The 6,000-nt window shown below is 41.0% G+C and overlaps 1 protein-coding gene across 3 annotated transcripts in view; it reads right to left on the bottom strand.

The window, feature by feature from the left end:
• The window catches only part of UBE2K (ubiquitin conjugating enzyme E2 K), a 72,447-nt gene that overhangs the window by 16,699 nt on the left and 49,748 nt on the right, over positions 1-6,000 (bottom strand). The window lies entirely within an intron of this gene.

Here is a 6,000-nt window from a genome sequence, read left to right as displayed (position 1 = left end):
AAAAAAAAAGAAAAAAACAAAGAAACTGTATCTTCAATAATATAAAGAAATGTGTGCAATTTTGGACTGCTCTACATTAATTTTAAAATCTAAATTTAGTAATATGAAAAAGTATACAACTGACAACATTCTTTCATTCCATTTCTTCTTCTATTTACAAAGTAGTAATCAAATCCATATTGTATTAAGATCTTTAGGATCAGTATACACACGAGCTTAAATTTATTATAGCAAATCCTAACAGGCAAGCAGGATTACGAAATTTCAAAATGTGTTAATCTTTATAATTCAGTAGATAATGTCAATAAATTAGCACCTTATAAATTTATCTCCACTAAATTAATTTTGCTCAAGTTTCAAATCAGTAAGACATAGTTAATGTGGCTATGTAACTTTTCATATATTCATTCTTAAGGACTCAGTAAGGGCTTTACTGTGTAGAATAATCACATGAATTGTTCATACTGTTAACTGACTTTTCTGCTATGGTTCTTCCAACACATCATCAATAATTAAACCATGCTCATTCAAAACACTAAATGCTACTTAAAGAGAATGGCAGCATTTTTACTATAGATTTTATTTTTTATTTTTATTTATTTATTTTTTTGAGACGGAGTTTCACTCATGTTACCCAGGCTGGAGTGCAATGGCGCGATCTCAGCTCACCGCAACCTCCGCCTCCTGGGTTCAGGCAATTCTCCTGCCTCAGCCTCCTGAGTAGCTGGGATTACAGGCACGCACTACCATGCCCAGCTAATTTTTTGTATTTTTAGTAGAGACGGGGTTTCACCATGTTGACCAGGATGGTTTCGATCTCTTGACCTCGTGATCCACCCGCCTCGGCCTCCCAAAGTGCTGGGATTACAGGCTTGAGCCACCGCGCCCGGCCTTATCTATTTATTTTTTATTTAGACAGAGTCTTGTGCGGTTGCCCAGGCTGAGGCTGGAGTGCAGTGGTATAATCTGGGCTCACTGCAACCTCTGCCTCTCACCGCAACCTCCGCCTCCTGGGTTCAGGCAATTCTCCTGCCTCAGCCTCCTGAGTAGCTGGGACTACAGACACGTGCCGCCATGCCCAGCTAATTTTTTGTATTTTTAGTAGAGACGGGGTTTCACCATGTTGACCAGGATGGTCTCGATCTCTTGACCTCGTGATCCACCGCGCCCGGCCTTGATTTTATTTTTTAAAGAGATTGGGTTTCACTATGTTGTCCAGGCTGGAGTGCAGTGGCTATTCACAGGTGTTGACTCACTATTAATAAGCCAAACAGTTTTTTGTTTTGTTTTGTTTCTGTTTTTGTTTTTTTGAGATAGAGTCTTGCTCTGTCGACAGGCACCAGGCTGGAGTGCAGTGGCACAATCTCGGCTCACTGCAATCTCCGCCTCCTGGGTTCAAGCAATTCTCCTGCCTCAGCCTCCCTAGTAGCTAGGACTACAGGCACACGCTACCAGGCCCAGCTAATTTTTTTTTTTTTGAGACGGAGTTTCGCTCTTGTTACCCAGGCTGGAGTGCAATGGCGCGATCTCGGCTCACCGCTACCTCTGCCTCCTGGGTTCAGGAAATTCTCCTGCCTCAGCCTCCCTAGTAGCTGGGACTACAGGCACGCGCCACCGCACCCGGCCCAATTTTTGTATTTTTAGTAGAGACGGGGTTTCACCATGTTGGCCAGGATGGTCTTGATTTCTTGACCTTGTGATCCGCCCGCCTCGGCCTCCCAAAGTGTTGGGATTACAGGCGTGAGCCACTGCGCCCGGCCGAGCAAAGGAGTTTTGACTTGCTCTGTTTCCAACCTTTTCTGGCTCACCCCTCCTTAGGGATTCTGGTGGTCCTCTCTTCCTAAGAGGCCACCATACTCATGCCCAGCTTAGTGTGGACACCTGACTGGCAAAGTACACTACAGCCCAAACTTGCTGGGCTTAAGCACTCCTCTTGCCTCAGCTTCCTGAGTAGCTGGGACTCCAGGTGCATACCACTGCAGCCAGCTGCTATAATTTTTTTGTTAAAGCATAAGCAAAGTTAAGATACTGTGCAACTGGATAAATTTTTACATATGTATATAACCATGTAACCACCAACTGGATCAAAATATAGTATTTTTTTAGCACTATAATGCCTCACTTTTGTTCCTCCCACTCACAACTCCTGCCCACCCTCACCATTATCATGTTTTTTTATTGCCATAAATTCTGGTTCATCTTGAATTTCACAAAAATGGAATCACACAGTATGTATTCTTTTGCGTCTGGCTTTTGTCACTCAACATGTCTGAGTCTCATCCATGTTGAATATGTCACTGACATTGAGCATACCAATGATATGCTCTTTTTCACTGTTATGTAGTGCTCCAATGTGTGATCACAATATATCAATTATCTTGTTGATAAGACGTCTAAATTATTTCCCATTTTGGGCTATTAATAAATCTGCCATAAATATTCTTTTATAATGTCTTTTAAAAAGTGGGCGCACGGCCGGGCGCGGTGGCTCAAGCCTGTAATCCCAGCACTTTGGGAGGCCGAGGCGGGTGGATCACGAGGTCAAGAGATCGAGACCATCCTGGTCAACATGGTGAAACTCCGTCTCTACTAAAAATACAAAAAATCAGCTGGGCATGGTGGCGCGTGCCTGTAATCCCAGCGACTCAGGAGGCTGAGGCAGGAGAACTGCCTGAACCCAGGAGACGGAGGTTGCAGTGAGCCGAGATCGCACCATTGCACTCCAGCCTGGGCAACAACAGTGAAACTCCGTCTCAAAAAAAAAGTGGGCACACGGTGGCTCACGCCTGTAATCCCAGAACTTTGGGAGGCCAAGGCCGGTGGATCACAAGGTCAAGAGATCGAGACCATCCTGGCCAACATGGTGAAACCCCGTCTCTACTAAAAATATAAAAATTAGCTGGGCATAGTGGTGCGCACCTGTAGTCCCAGCTACTCAGGAGGCCAAGGCAAGAGAATCACTTGAACCTAGAAGGCAGGGGCTACAGTGAGCCAAGACTGTACCACTGCACTTCAGCCTGGCAACAAAGCAAGAGTCCGCCTCAAAAAAAAAACAAACAAAAAAGTGGGCATAGGTACTAATTTCTTTTAGAAATTAATACCCAGGAATGAAGCTGATAGGCCACAATGAAGGTGTATGTTTAGCTTTGGTAGATATTACTGGTTTTAAGTGGTTAAACCACATTCTTATCAGCAAGGCATGAGGTATTTATATTTACAGGCATGTAGTGGTATCTAATTGTGATGAGGATTAATTTGCATTTCCTTGATAAATAATGATGGTGAGCATACATTATTGACCAAGTAGATATTCTGTGCCTGTTTATGTCTTTCAGAAGGGCAGCATCACTGAGTAAAATTTTTATGTGTTGTCATTTTCTTACCCAGGTAAGTAGATACCCTTAGTCATAGTAAGTGTTAGTGAAAAAACATTAGAAAATAGTTTCCACGTAGCATAAGGTGTGGAATTAAGAAATAAACCATACTGAGTTGTTAAATATTAATGAAAGTAAATCACCACCCCTACATGCATTAATAAAAGACCAAGATTAATCAATTATTTTCTAGTATGCCTGCCAAAAATTATTTAATGTTTATGTAATTAATTTTTCCTATGATTAAGATCCTTTATTTTTCTCTATCAGATTCCAGTTCTGAAACCTAAACATTCACATTTAAATATGGATAGGCACTAAATGTCAATTACACCTCAGTAAAGCTCAGAGAAGAGAGTAATGACTTCATGAATATCTAGTCTCACCTATTTTACCTACTGTGTCTTTGGTATCTTTTAATATTTCAATTGTACAGATACAAAACACAATTATTCACCTGCCTTAGGAAAAGGGAATAGTTGATGCAAAAAATGTTTTGTTCCTGCACAGCATATTAGGAGAAAATGTTTTGGTATAAAAATTCAACTTCTCTCCCTATATACACACAATATAATCTTTCAACTAGCTATATAGGGAGATAACTGCAAGTAATAGTACTGTTGGCTTAACTTTGGTCAAAAAGAGAAGTCAGTCGGAAGTTTTCAACTGCAAGCTTTGTTTTTAAGGTTGTCATTCTGGGTGCTGAGAATAGTCTGAGTAGAGAAAAGTCAGAAGCAGGGAGGCAGACTAATGCAATTATCCAGGCTAGAAGTAATGTGTTTGAAAACGCATACTAGTAAAGCTCCAGTTAAAATTTTGGAAGTTTTGCCGAAAGATCCACAGAGCATGGGGTATTACCAAGGATCATGATGTGATTTTGGCCTGAGCAAATGCAAGGATGTATTTGCCAATAACTTAGTTGGGGAAGACTACAGAAACAGGTTTCAGGTTAGGAGACTATCAGTTCAGTTTTTCATATGTTCGATATGTATATTCAAGTAAAGATGATAAGCAGGCAGCAGGATAGGAGTCTCAAGTTCAGGGAAGATAATTTGCGAGTTTGCAGTATGTAAAGGTGAAGTTATGAAATCAGGTGAGCTTACCAAGAAAGTGAGTGCAACTAGAAAGGAGCAGAAATCCGAGACTTATCCCTGAGGCATTCTAATACACACAGATCCAGGAGATATGAGAGGAACTGGTTAAGGAGTCTGGGAGTGAGCACAGGAAAGGGAGAATAGGAAAACTAATGTCCCAGAAGTGCCAAATGAAAAAAGTACAGTGTCTCTAATACTGCAAATATATACTCATATCACTGAATCTTAGAGCTTTCAGGAACCTTGGGGATAAAGTAATGGATTATTTTATTTTCTATTTCTCTTTCTGCTACTTCTCAAGAGCCTCTACTTACAGGAACCTAATGGATTAAAAACACTGACACTTAAGTTCAATAAATCGGCAAAAGTCACAAATCAAAGAAGAGTAACAGAGAAGATAAAAAGCCTATTCCACACTGGTTTTTTTTTTTTTTTTTTTTTTTAAAGGCAAGAATCTCACTCTGTTGCCCAGGCTGGAGTACAGTGTTGCAATCTCAGCTCACTGTAACCTCCGCCTCCTGGATCCAAGCAATTCTCCTGCCTCAGCCTCCAGAGTGGCTGGGACTACAGGCGCATGTAAAAATTAGCCATGCCTGGCTAATTTTTTGTATTTTTAGTAGAGACAGGGTTTCACTGTGTTAGCCAGGATGATCACTATCTCCTGACCTTGTGATCCACCGCGCCCAGCCTATTTCACATTGTTTTATATTTGAAAGTCTTGATCGATGTGGAATATAGAATATATGGGAATATAGATCAAGAAACTAGATCCCAAGAGATGATCTACTGAGGGACAGGATTTACTCTGATGTGCTACTGGAATAGAGAAAGAAAACAAAACCTGCAACTCTAGTCTGTACATCCAGTTACTAAGTAAACCAAATTGGCCATACACTAAATGCTGTCATTCCTATTTCATTTTCCTTCAGGTACCATTTTTTCCCCCTTTCTTAACAAATCAAACACATAGCTTAGGGTGGGTGTGGTGGCTCACTCCTGTAATTCCAACACTTTGGGAGGCCGAGGCAGGAGGATCACCTGAGGTCAGGAGTTTGAGGCCAGCCTGGCCAACATGATGAAATCCCATCTCTACTAAAAGTACAAAAGTAGCTGGGCATGGTGGCACGTGCTTGTAATCCTAGCTTCTCAGGAGGCTAAGGTAGGAGAATCACTTGAATCCAGGCGGCAGAGGTTGCAGTGAGCTAAGATTGTGCCACTGCACTCAAGCCTAGGCAACAAGAGTGAAACTCTGTCTCAAAAAACAAACAAACAAAAAACAACCACAGCTTAAAAATTCTAGTACCAACAATAATATATAATCTTTAGAAGATCAGGTAGCCAGGCTGGGCCCATTAAACACAGTTTTGGCTCCAAGTCTTCCTACCAATTGCTATTTATTTTGTTCTGTTATACCTTCTCTTGCAAAAGAGTAAAATCAGAAGAAAAGGTCATAATAACACACATTTTTTCTAATTTTTTGGTTTTCTCCTACTCCAATTACTTTTTATATCTTTGGCCTTAGTTTTTCTATC

The sequence above is a fragment of the Sapajus apella genome, unplaced genomic scaffold (genome assembly GCF_009761245.1).
Source record: "Sapajus apella isolate SASKATOON/1434 unplaced genomic scaffold, GSC_monkey_1.0 scaffold5, whole genome shotgun sequence".
Taxonomy (NCBI): domain Eukaryota; kingdom Metazoa; phylum Chordata; class Mammalia; order Primates; family Cebidae; genus Sapajus; species Sapajus apella.
The sequence above is the reverse complement of the archived record's forward strand: the minus strand, read 5'-3'. Positions and strand labels throughout refer to the sequence as shown.